Source organism: Protobothrops mucrosquamatus, unplaced genomic scaffold (genome assembly GCF_001527695.2).
Source record: "Protobothrops mucrosquamatus isolate PMUCROS unplaced genomic scaffold, P.Mucros_1.0 scaffold94, whole genome shotgun sequence".
Lineage (NCBI taxonomy): Eukaryota > Metazoa > Chordata > Lepidosauria > Squamata > Viperidae > Protobothrops > Protobothrops mucrosquamatus.
In genome coordinates this window covers 1057189-1071233 of record NW_015386469.1, presented here as the reverse complement: position 1 = coordinate 1071233, position 14045 = coordinate 1057189, and positions in this window count along the sequence as shown.

Genomic DNA, 14045 nt, shown 5'->3' with positions numbered 1-14045 from the left:
ATAAATAAATATTTACTAGTAGTATTTTATACTGTTGGCTACAAAATGTCTATTACTATCACAGGCTCAATATAATAAACTCTCAGCTTAAAACTGGTCAGATCCTTACAATCTTTACAGACCTATATTCTGACTATCATATCCATCAGCCAGATAAATCAAGAAGCTGAATAGCTTTTCCTAATAGCAAAAAACACTAGGAAAATTAAATGTAAGCATAGGTTTTCACACAGCCCAAAACTAGAATTGTTCATATCACTCAAAAGGAAACAAAATTTTGAAATTCTTTGAGAAACTTGCAAAGAAAGTTAAAAATGTGTTTTTACATACGCTTGGAAGTTATCTTTTTTCTATTAAGAGTCATCCGATCAACCACGCATAAAAACTGAATTCTAGTCTAAATGGACCTTTAGCAGATCAAGAAATGACTATTACTGTAATTTTATGAGTGAATTTATTTATTAAGGAATATATGCACTCCAATTTACAAAACAAATCATAAAAATTAACTTTTTTAACTCAGCAGAAAAGTTTGCAAGGATGGGAAACTGTTTACCCAGACAGTGGAAGAGAGACAGATCAAGGAAAATTCTCAAGGTAAAAAGATGATGCTTTGGGCACAGACAAATGTGCCATGTTTCAGCCACCACTTCGAATACAAAGCAGAACCTTCCTGATGGAGCTTAAGGAAGAGGGATGCCTAAATTCATGGACAAAGTAAGTTATAGTACACTTTTAAACATATATAATCAGGGGGGAAAATGGCATGTTGTTCAGTGGAAAAAAAAATCAGTCCGCTAAGTTGGAGACTATATTTTTTAAAACCAACAAAGATAATATAGAAGACCAAGCTAGTTCCAGATCCCTTTTGTAGACAAGGAGGAGATAAGAAGCCAGGTGGTTTGAAAGTGGTTGGTGTTATCAGTGTCAAGTTACAACTAGCATTCAGGGACAAAGAAGAATGGTTGTTTCCTTCTTCGTCCACCCTCTGAAAACACAAATATCATTAGCCCCAATCTGTCTCCTACAGTGGGCAAAGCTCACAAACTCCCTTATAGTGGCAAAAGGCAAATTTAGACATTAAAAAAAATCTATCTCAACAAACCCAGAACAAATAGCTATTCTGACCAATTCTAAATGGAAATATCTTCTGATTATACTCAGGAGGTGACATCATGCTGCTGTGGATACTGATTTAGCTATGGGGTGGGAGCAGGCATTCTATGTAGAGGTACTCATCTTGTGGATTAAACTTCCAGTGGAGGTTAGACAAGCTCCATTGGGGAACATTTTTAAAATTTAGTTATGTAGACCTTACCCTGAATTTAGTCAAATGCTGAAATTACTATTTATTATTTAAACTATTACTTCTGCCATTTCAATTACCTCGGCTATATATTTTGTTATAATAAGCCAATTTAGTATTTCTAAAAGTCATACATTATTCCAAATTCCCATGAAGGTGTTTATTGATCTGCAGCCTTAATCTTTATGGAGTGTTTGCATTTTTGTTTAGTTCTAGATCCTAATTTTTGCTAAAATGTTGAGAAACAAGTAGACTTCAAGCCAGACAGATTGCAATCCAACTAGGTTAATTTGCTTTTCTGTCAAGCCTGCTACTATTTGTCTACGAAGATTATTGTGCTGTTCCCTAACAATATGCTATCTCTGTTATGAATATACAACTTGGAGATGCTCGCACAGAATCAGGTTATCAGTCTGTTTTGCCTAGAATTTGTTTAGTCTTTTGGTGGCTCCTCAAAACCTCATTCAAGATCATTCAAGTCTTGCTACCTGAGATTGTTTTAAATGGAAATGCTGGTATAGAAGTTGAACTTGACATGTTTAGTTTCTGTCTGTGAGCTAGGATCCCTTCTGTCTAGAATTCCTTTATTTTGGACTTATTTTCCCCCCAATATGGAAATATTAGGCTTTCAATATATGACTCAAGCAGGAGGATCTCTAGACTCTTAAAACATTTGCAGTGACTTCTGCCTGAGACCTTGGTGAGTTGCTGCAAATGGGTGGGTGTGCGGGGTTTGGAGGGAAGAAAAAGAACTTGGCTTGACAGGTCATAAAATGATTCAATATAAAGAAACCTCAAGACTATTAAAAAGTAGTGGCTATAACTGTAAGCATGCAGCCAAGTAATTTCCAAAAAGCAATACACTTGAGGATAGGATATAGGCAAATGCAACTGGACTGCCTTTTTAAAAAGGAAATACTGTTATATCTTCTCATGTTCAGTCCCATAATTGCCACCTGATAAAAGACTTTTCAGGAAGTTTGAAGTGACAACGAAGCAAACTTTCCTCTCAGTTCCCGTTCCTCCTGCCTAAGGGAGATGATTGCCCAGTTTTTTTGTTCATTGCCAACTTTAAAACACCTAGGAGTACTACTAGCATCTCTTTAGTGTCCCTTTCCTGTTCATGCCTGTGGATCCTGATCCTCAGTTTAAAGTTGTCCGGTCCACCTCTTTGCTGCAGCCCGGTGTCTGGCAGCCTGCCAGCTGAAGTGTGTGGAAATGACACCGCCAGGGCGGCAGAGATTTTCCTTAATTTCTCTCTTTCCCGAATGCAGACAGGCTGACATTGGCTGGAAAGTGGAGCAGCTCGTCAGGGACAATCAATGAGAATCGATCGAGCTGCTCAGACTAGGCTCAGGGCTGGGAAAATAACACAGCAATACCAGTGTGCAGTCACACACACATACACGGACTGGGGGAGATTTTAATGCGATCACCACCTATTTCTGCCTTTTCCCAAACCCCTTCCACATCTGCTCTTTGGCCTCTTACAGTAGAAATAGCCATCAACCTCCATTCATACACGGTAAAGTTTGAGAAAGTAGGGGCATCGATGACGCAACGACGGTTTTTTCATTTAATGTTTTTCACGAAGGAAACTCAACAAGAGTTGGAAGTACTTCGGACAATTGGCGACTCGCTCACGTGTGCACAATGCCTAAGAATAAATGCTTTCCTCCTTGCCTCTACTTCCGACAGCTCTGTGCCCGTGTGCGTGGGCGTACTGGGCAAACCACTCACCATATTATGGCTGCGTCTGAACGCGCGACACGAAAGCGCGCGCGAAGTTGCTGTTGGCCTGGGGTCAGGAAGGAACCGGCGGCAGTGCCGGGAGTCAGCCGTGCGGAACTCCGCCCTTCCCTAGAACGAGGTCACCGAAAAGGAACGCGGCCAGGGGATTCTGGCGCCCTTAATAAAACAGGAGACGGACGCAGCCCAAGGAGGCAGGCGGTTGCTTAAAAGGCCCGAGCCCTCGGAATAAGTGCGGCGCTTCTAGTTCTTTGGCGACCGCCTCTTAGCCGGTCTGCTCGGCTTTTGTCCTCGTTCCTCCACTCCCCGTCATGTTTACAAGAGAAAGCAAGGCGTTTCTTTTGACCCACGGCCTGCCTGCAAAAGGCCCATGCGGGAGTAAGGGTGATGGCCCTCCCTGCCCTGTCCTTCCCCATCTCCCTCCAGGGCTCCTGGCTCCGGTGCCCTCTTTCATTTGAGGCGCCAAAGGAAAGGAATCGGGCGGCAAGTCGAGGGCAAGCTGCAGTTCTGTGGGCGCTGGCAAGCCCCGCGGAAGCCCGAGTAAAAACGCATCTACTTATTATGTGTGGCAGCAATCACATACGCATGAATTGGAGAATTAACTTGCTTTCGCGGTGGAGACCAGCCGATGCTGCACACTGGCCAAAAGCTGCTGCGCTCCCAACCCTAGGAGGAAGTAGGCCCCATTGGACGCGGGGCTTTGCTTTCAAATAAGCGCCCCGCACGGCCTCTCTTAAAAGGGGGGGAGGACGTCATTGGGATTTAATACAACGTAGCAGATCAAAAAGACAGCTTGAGTCCCCTCGCCGGTTCCCACGCGCTTCGCGAGCAGCCATCAGGAGCCCAGGCCAGGTCGTGACTGCGGCGCAGCGCGAGGGGAAGAGCCGCGTCTGACGCAGTTGGTGCTCACTCGCAAAGGACGCGTTTTCTGGCGTCTTCTGGCTCTTTGATTGGCATGGCTGGGGTCGTTGTCAGGACCGGAAAGCTACGGCTTTCTTCGAGGGTCTGGCTGTAAGCGCTGCCGATTGTCCCTCAGTCCAGCGGTTTGCTTTGCCTGCGAGACTTGGTCTGTTTAAATTTGCTCACTGATTGCAACGAATAGATAAATTAAACCGACCGTGGGTTTAATAAAATGCCACAGGCTGGATCAGCGTGTCAAAGGTATCTGAAGCTGAAATAACACTTTCTGCCCAAATTATCCCCCCCCCCCCAGTCCTGTGAAAGCCCAGCTACTGCATTTCAGATTTTATCATGCCTTCTAACTGGCAAATAAATGAAATAGTGTAAGATTTTTTTTTGGCTTAAGTCTTTTTATTCTTAAGCCATTCAGTCTTTGTCAAACTTACTTCATTGGCACAAGTGGATAGGAAAAAACTGTAGTTCTGTCCTTTTAGGAGCAAGCAACAACTATTTATCTCTTTGTAACAAAAGAACTTATGAACTAAAATTCAGACTAGAATTGTAGTGTTGAGGCCTTCCTTCTCCAGGAAAGTGTCACTACTGAAAATCAGCAACCCCAACCCTTGCATGGGTCAGACAGAAACCAACTAGTGACAAATTAGGTGAGAAGGAGCATTCCATGCCAGACAACAAAAGCTAAGAGTGCAGTAAGGGAAATACTTTCTTGTTCCATTATTTAAGGCAGTATATTTCACTATACTGGACCAGTGGGGGGATTAAGATTAAAACTTGTTTCAGCAACCAGTCATGCCAGAGGCCTCCTTAAGCAAAACTCTGCAGCAGAAAGACTACAGACTGAAGTACGCTTGGTCTTTCTTGGCAGGGGACGTAAAGGTTTTGGATTGCCACTAAATATGACACAGGTGCAACAGGGAAGAAACTATATCCACAGAAACTAGTATAAACTGGCAGGAAATGGAAAGTGCTACTTCAGGTAGCACCTCTCTGGAGGGCAAAGTTCCTAGGCTCCCAAGAATCTTTCTGGAGCAATCTCAGGTAATGAAAATATTGCAGTAGACTCATCTTACCTGAACAAAGTGTCAGTTTCTCCCATTGCTTCTAAGGTTGTTGGCTGTCGGGTGTTAAATGTTGAAGGCAAGTCAATTTCTCACAACTCAGATTTCCACTCGTGTACCCAAATAGGTTCTCTGTCCTACCAGGATACAGCAACAAGGACTATATGGGCTGAGAAAGACTAGTGCTACTGGTGGGATGGTTAGTTAGCTGTTAGTTGTGAAGCTAAGTGGTTTAATTGATATTGGTTGTTATTAATAATGTTTTGCCTATTTAAATTATATTTAAACATGGCACATTATTATTTTTAAGTGGAAAAAGCAAGAAATAGTGCCAACAGCAATGATTTGGAGAATCTTTCCTCATATCATTAAAAAGTATCCCACTTCAAAAACAGCAAAAACTAGATTGAAAGTGTAAGAGTTTCTGGTAGGAATTAGCTGAAACTAGAGGTACACAGCCAGAGGGCAAAAGCATTAGCATCTGATGCAGTTGATTTGCTGACTAAGAGAAAACTATTTGTCTCTCTTGCAATCTCTTGCAAAAGTTTAAACAATGGAGTTAAGTCTGTAATATTCTTTAATCCAAAAGAAATCTAAACTCGGTTGTATCATTCTTGGGTTTTTTGAAAATGTGGAACACAAAGCAATTTATTCCAGTTTCAATTTGCCAAGAAAAAGCAAATTGAGAAAAATCAAATTTAGCAGAGAAAATGGATTGTATAAAGCAAATAACAAGGATAAATATGATTTGGGGGACAACGCATGATCTAGGAGACATATATCTTTCATTTTACTCCTTTTCCTCTTGGCTTTGTTTAGCTTCGCATACTTGTGTTTATTCTTTCATCCTTCCAGCATTAACTTTTTGCTTTTTTCCTCTTCCCTAATGTACAGACCACTTGAATTCAAGTGGAAACTGTTTTAAAATCCACTTCAAATGTTGCATTTTTCTGGGCTTCTGGAAGTGAAGTTAAATAAAGGCAACTTTGATAACAATCAATAAACAAGTCTTCCCCAAATTTGGAAACTGCATAGCTTGTCCATCTCCAGTCCTCCTCTGCTTTTTGTTAGTTTACCTGCTTAAGCTTACTGATTTTATTTTTAATTTTTCTATAAGGCATATGCTACTTTTCAAATGTTAATCTACCCTTCTTTCATCAAGGCTATTCGCTATTAGGTAGATAATTTTTAAGAAGTAAGAAAGGAAAGTGCTCAGGGTTTTATTTAATGGTTTCTCCATTTTTCAGTCTTGCTTTTTAGGTTTCACTCCCTGTACTGGTAGACCAAGACAAACTTCACAGTTTTTTAATGGAAATAGTTGGGCTTCTTGCCTCTTGCTAAGCTTTCTTAATCCTTGCTTACCTGTGGGCTCCAGATGGGTAGCGCTGCTCAAGGCAGACCAGATGCGTAATCTGGGGGTCCTTTTGGACTTGCAGCTCCTGCTTTAAGAGTAGGTGGCATCATGGCTAGGAGGACCTTTGCACACACTCATGTCCTTGTTTACTCTCCTTTGGATTACTACAACATACTCCACAGGTATGTTATAGTAACTGCACAGGTAGTTAACAGGTAGTTAATAGTGATGGATATACGACATACAGTATGTAACACCACTACTATGGAAGTTGCACTGGTCGCCAGTTTGTTTCTGGGAGCAATTCAAGATGCAGATTGCTACCTTTAAAGCCCTAAATGACTTGGGACTAGGGTTACCTAAGGGACCATCTCTTCTCAATAGTGTCTACCGATCAATTCAGTCTAGGAAATTGGGGGTTCTGTGGGCCACATTAGCTTAGGAATGTCAGCTGGCAGGGACCTTCTCAGCAATAGCCTCTGCCCTCTGGAACTTTCTTCCTTCAGAGCTCAGACTGGCCCCAACCCTGTTAGCCTTTTGTAGGGTAAGATCTGGCTCTGTGCACAGGCCTGGAGTTTTGAAAGTGTTAGGGGTTAGGGTTAGGGTTAGGGTTAGGGCTAGGGCTAGGTTAGCTACCTAGTAGTTGCACTCTTAATTTTTATGTAATTGTTACGATAAGTCCCAGTTGCCTTTATGTATTATTTGTAACTGTTTTGTGTTTTTATGGTTTTAATTGTTGTAATATTTTTTTGCCATCCTCAGAATCAATTGGATTGAGAGGTATGGCTATAGATATTGAATAAATAAATATGATCAGCATGTGCGACAGAAGTAAGAAAAGAGAATTTGCATTCATTGAAATAAGAGGGAAAAAGGATGCTACAACATAGCAGAAAAATGATATGAGAACAGAATCTCCCCTAGTGCTGCATTTTTAGCAATACCCAGTTAAACAAACCTCAAACTCTGGGAAATATATTTCATTGAGGCTTTTAAGTTCCTTTATGAATTATCTCCACCGCCTCTAAAACCAGTTTTTTCTCTCCTGCATTTTTGGCTATCTGGCCAGAGCTCATGATGACTTCTGTCCCTGTAGGAGACTTTCAGAGTCACAATATACCAAGAGTGGGATTTAACTCCTAGGGACACTGGAATGTATTTTTCCAGTAGCTGGAAACCTGCTCCCAAATCCCACAAGAACGAGAGGAAGGGGGAGGGGGTGGCTTCATTCCTTATTCCCAAAGCCATCGTGTGTAGACCAGGTAAAGGAGGGAGCCTCATTCTCAAGAGCACAGCTGTTCATGCAGTAACAGAACCAAGAGAACAAGCATAAAACAGTGGGGTGCCCAGCCACAGATGGGCATCTGTAAGAGGATTGCTTTGAAAGGTCTTTTCCTGTGGCTTCAGAGGAAAAGAGAAGGAACGGGCTGAGAAGCAAATCTCTGTGCAGAGTGGGAAGTGTGAAACCAGAGGGCTGCTTTCATCATCAAATTTGGCAGGTATGCAAATTCATTGAAGTGCAGGAGCACACCATGTGAAAATGACAACCTTTTCATTTGTCATAGAGATAACTCTGGGATGAATACAATGTGTGAGTAGGACTTAAACAAAATGCCTGACATATTAACTAGATCCATGTATTGTGCTAGTTCCTGGTTTATTTGAGAACGTGTGGTATCTTTGAACCATTCCAGAAATCGACTGAAATCAACTGGGCTACTAAATCAGGTACTAATCCTAGAACACATTGCAGAAGTCAACCCTTGAGGTTACCCGAGTGTGTATTATCATTTTAATGTCATCTTGTTCTAAGAAAGGGCATGATAAAAGACACTCTTGGCCTTTGCCTCATTCTTGGAAACAGGGAGAGTTTTGGATCCAGAAGCAATTACAAATGTTGTATCTGTTCTTCTGGAAAGTGTAACTCTAATAAGAATGAGAAAATAAGTCACTCTGCTTGAATTGTAACTTTCTGCAGCTTCATTTTATTAGACCCGGTGTAGCTCATTAACTACTGCAGACAAACATTCATAGGAGCCACATCATTACCCAAACATGTTATAGACAAATAGATTTAAGTGTACCAATAGTACCAAGCTCCAAATCTTATGAGGTCTCCCTGATGGTAGCATGCAGCTATTGGAAAGCATTCAAGACAGAATGGAGCCTGTCATGACAACATGTAAAAGGCTTCCATTTGAAGAAACAACTGTCTTTAAATAACACCACCTCAAACCTACCTGAGAGTTAGGAATGGCATTTCTACCATTTATGCCCCCTATCCTTAAATCTTCCAGGCTGTCCAAAATGATACAGAAGTTGGTAGTCTTGAAGCCACTGAGAGGGCATCCATCTGGTTTCTCTGATGCATGCTTAAAATGAACTTATTCCCTGAAGCATAAAATAAAACAGAACAAAGTGAATCAGTAGTAGTTAAATGTAATTAAAGACAGAGGACTACAAGCATTACTTCCGTGTGTTTTCAAGCAAGGATGAGAAAAAGTTTTTGTCCTACATTCCTGCTGGGGATGGACTTTGAGAGCTGTCTTATCAACAGGAACCAAGGTCATTCCTTTTTCTTTTTTTTTTTGTATATGCATTACTCCAACTCCTCTTCATACAGAGAAAAATAAAGGTAATTGCTGCCACAAAATGACTTGGACTCTGTTGATTTTTGCTTTTTGGCACTCCTGATACCTCAAAGAGATGGCATAGTTGGCTTCCTTTACTCAGATGGAAAATTGTGGGAGTGAATAAAGACCAAATTTCATTGTTTTAAGTACCACAAGTGGCTCCTTTCTTCTTTCTTAGAAGAGATGAGACAGGGAAGGGCTACAAGAGAAGCCTTAGCAATGTGAATGGGGGGAGTCTTGCAAACTAAATTTGACCCATGGTTTCAGTCACATTTAAAGAAAACAAAACCAAGATATGCAAGCAGTTTTCACTTTCATCCGGTACTGGAGAACCCATAATACATCAGAGGCAAAAATTACCATATAAAAGGAAAGAAATACATCACTTTTTTCAGGTTTCAGCAAATCCTGGAAAATAACTATTAGTCTTTTCAACTTAAATTGCTTGTCTTCATGGCTACCTGCCCAGAGGCTAGGAAGAGGCCAAACATGGAGTGCTAGATTGGGTAGGCCATTGTTCTATACTAACAATGAAGGTTTTGGACTTTGGAAAATCACTGAATTCAGAAGGAGCTGGTGGAGAGGGGCAAAAGCTTTCTGGTGTTTAGGCAAGCTTCTCAAAAGCAGAGCTTTAATTCTCTTTTGTCCTCCAGCTGTTCACACACATGGCAAATAGACAAAGTAAATTCTATCTGACAAACTTTTGTCAAGCTTGAAACTCTTGAGGTTTACCTGGCAACCAGCTGTAATGGCTACATATCCGTTTATCAATTGTATGATAATTATGTCCAATGCTTGCAGAGACTTCACATTCTACATTCTTTCCCTATAAACTTATTTGTCTTTAGTCAGCACACCTGGATCTCTGTGTACATCTTCCCTTCTTTGTGCCTCCTGACACTTCACCTCGCCCACCCCCAGTTCTCACATGCAGTAACAGTTTCCCCTTTTCTGCTCCTTTTCCATTCTCTAAACTGACCAGACTCTCCTCCCAATTGCACAGCTTGTCAGCATTCTGGGGCTTTTTTTACGTGTTGACCTCTACAACCTCTCTTCACGGAGAACTGCAGCACTCTTCCTGCTTTAAACATGTTCCATCTGCAACCTCCCTACAGAATTCCTAAATCTGATAACCAGGGGATGTATTTTTGCTTTGAACAGAGAACGGTTGACCTTTGCTGGTGGAACAAAGGCTGTGGAGAAGGGGAGGAGGGAACCGGCTTCATTGAGAAGCGCTGTTGTTTTACAAACCCTGTGTAAAGAAGGAAGGCTGGCTGCAGTTAGCCACAAGCTGCTTTGGTTTGCTTTGCTTTCTTCCCCTAAGTTCTTCCTATCACAATCTCCTCTCGATTTTAGAAGGGGAGAGAGGACGAAAGAAAAAGAGAGAGAGAGAGAGAGAGAAAGAAAGAATTCTCTAAATTATTCAGTAACAATAGGATAGCTCTAATAGCCACCCACTCCCCTGGTTTATGTTTAGCAACTCATGTCTGAAAAAGTAAGCAAACGCTATTTGTTTCTTCAAGAGTGCTTCAGTTCTGCTCAGATCACCCAGCAGCCACAAAAAAAGTGCAAATGATTCTTGACATCTGAGATCACTTTCTTATCCAAACTGATTTGAGCTCCTCTTAGGGCTTAATATTGCCTCATAGGACAAAATGCCCTGCATTTCAGTACGTGTAGGCTCTCTAATGACTGACTGGAGAAATGCCTTCAGATAATTCCTTTATTTTTTGGGGGGGGGGAAAGTTCAGGGTTGCAATATCTGCAGCTTAAAAAATTTGAAGTTTTATATGCTGTTAATCTAAGCTAGACCGTCTTTTCCATCAGGTAACAATATATTGCAGCTATACATTTGAATTTGACAATAAATGTTGGAGTATATCCTCTCCCTCAAAGAGGTGCTCCAAACCATGATTCCAACTAGCTATTCTGAGAGCATTTCCTGGTTCCTGCTTTCTCCTCCTCCTCCTCCTCCTTTATTTTTCTTTTCCACTTCTTGCTCTACATTCCTCAGCAACTGAGAATTCCCAGTACTCAGTGGGCTGTTTCAGGGGGAGGGGGGAGGGCAAAGCAGTGTTTGGTCCCTCAGGATTTTTAAAAAAGATGTTTTTCTACTTCTGTAAACACTGGGGTTTCCCTCAGGCACACTGATATATGTGCCTCTCCTTTCTTAAGTTCCTAAGTTTTACTAGCATTTACTATCTAAGCTTGTCCTTAGACAAAATATAAGAAAAAATAAACGATTTAAAAAGCAGGGTATGTCTCCTTCCTCAACTTAGTTCTAATTCTAATAGGGAAAATTTCTAGTAGTTCTGAATTCTGCTTATGGTTAAAGTACATCAAGGGAGGGGTAACCACAACAATGGGAGTGTCCTTATATTTTCCTGTTTAAAAAAGGAAAAGTGAGAGAGCTCTGCCAGAGTGACTTGATAGCAATTAAAAGGGTTTTTTTTAATGAACAAAGAGGGAAAGGTAGAGGCCCTCTCCTGTACTGAGGTGACAATAAGCCACTTGCCTTAAAAAAAATTATGTATCCCTCATTCATAATTACCTAGGGATCGCAAATTGGTGGTATTTTATTTGTTTCCAGGTTTTACTTTAACATTCTGTCTCTCTGTTGATTGGAAGATTCCAGGTTTGGCCTTTTTCTCTTACTTTGATGCATCAGTTATATCACTCTAGGCCAGTGGTGGCGAACCTATGGCACACGTGCCAGAGGTGGCACTCGGAGCCCTCTCCGTGGGCACACGTGCCGTCACCCCAGCCCTGCCTCGCCCCACGACCCCCTCCTCACCAGCAGCTCCCCTGGAGGAGAGTCGCCCCCGGGCACAGCCCACACAGAGCAGCGCAGCCAAGGACATAGACGGGCAGCAGGGACAAGACTCCGCCCTCATGGCCCATAGAATGCAGAGATGCTGCGGGGTGTGGGTGGAGGGCGTGGCTGCCATGGCACTGCAGGGCTACCTGGGTGATCTGCGGTGGGCTGTGGAGGCGGTGCGTGGCTCTGCGGGTGGGCGGTGCAGGGGGCGGGCAGGGGCGGAGCAGGCAGGGCAGGAGGCAGAGTGGGGATGGGTGGCGGTTTTTGAGCACTCAGTCTCTAAAAGGTTCGCCATCACTGCTCTAGGCTATATCATTCTAACTGCAAAACCATCTCTTGAAAGAAATAGGACATTGTGTAAGTTTTAAAATGATTGGAAACCCCTTATTGACTATTTTGTGGGAAACAAAAAAAAATGAAGTCATGATATGTGCTTTTTATGATTAGAATAAAAATAATGGATTATAGGAAAAATGTAAACAATGTTCATTAACCAGAGAATAAGAGGTTAACTTATGTCTATATTTATAACAGCTGTAAAAGAAAACTAGAAGTCACTTCACTGCAATCTTTTCATTTCTTTGATTTGTGTACTTTTGTCTTTGCTCGTTTCTTTCTCTTTTTTTATCCTTGTGTAAATTCATTCAACATATTAGCTTATGCTGATTTTTATTCTGTTTTCAAATTCCAAAAAAGTTTATTTTAAAAAAGAAAACTTAGCTGTGTGAAACTGGGAAGTTTGCGGATGATATTATTTAGAGATCTGCCATATATTTCCATTTTGATAGTGACCAGTGAAATGTCCTGTATTCTTCCACCTTGGAAAACAATCTCTCTTCTATCTGGACAAGTTTATATTGAGATAAAATCAATGCTTTAAAAACATACACTGCTTGCACCCTGCCTTGTATTACACTGTTACTATTATTGCTTGGGGGACATCAAAATATGTAGTGCTTCCAGATCAAATTTAGTATTACCAATTCTCTGTTATAAACTAAAAGTAAATTTCTTATTGATTATCCCTACATTTCAGGGAGTCTTTGTGTATGGGTGTTTCTGTGTGCATTTTATTATATTCAGTTCAGAGAGTATTAGCCAGTGTTCATTCCCTACCCCCTCTTTTCTGATTCCTCAGAGTCATCACTTTCCTCTTCTGGCATATGGAAACAGATGTTCTTTGGCACCATTTTAGAGTTCTGATGCCTTGAAAAAAGCATATATCTTTTTCAGTGCCAGCAGAAAGAGCAAGTGGACTGCAGACTTTCTTTAGAGCCAACTGGATTAGGTTTTGGTTTTGATCACTGTAAAGCTAGAATACTTTCTGTTCTGATTCATTTTAAACACCACTTATTTTTTCTGATCACCCACAAGGTATCTCTCTAAATATTTTTTTTCATTCACTTTCAAATGTGCCGGTTATTTACCTCATTAGCCTCACTAGCAGGCGGGAAGCCACCTCCCTTCATCTACATTTGAAGGAATTTACCTGATTTAGTTTTTCCTCAAGTGTTGTTTCTTCAAAGGGAGAGAGGAAGAAAAGGCAAAGCTGAAACCATCAAGATATCAGTTTTGCTTCCCTTAGTTTTTCACATTCTAAAAAAAATAAAATGTCAGATTATCTACACATGATTTGATGGACATCATTTCTCTTAAGATTGTCAGGTAACCATTTCTTCGAATTCTCTTAAGCTCCTGCTTGTGTCCTGCTTGTCTTCTGTCAGCCTCTTTTTCAATTGCCTTCATTTTCTTCAAGCATTAGGGTCTTCTCCAACAATTCTTTCCTTTGCATTATGTCTTCAAAACACCTTGATTTTAACTTCACTATTAGTACTTCCAAAGAGACCTCTTGTTTATTTAACCTAGGAAATAATCATTTATTCTTGTGCCCAAGATGTTCTTAATATTTTTTTCAGCAGAATATTCAAAAGCATCCATTTTTTGTCTAGCCTTTTTGATGGGTAATATTTGCAGCTATTTGTTACAACTGGGAGTGTAGCAGGTGTCTGTTTACCTTAGAGCTACAATCACCATCCCTATGAATTTTTAACTTTAGATTACACTGTCATTTTTTAGATTGCATCTGAACACTGAATTTGACCCCCTTTTTGATAATAATGATTACATCATTTCTTCTATGGCTTTGTACTCCATAGTTGAATCTGTAGAATCTTTCTACTGCACAGTGGAATTTGCTTTACTGATGTAA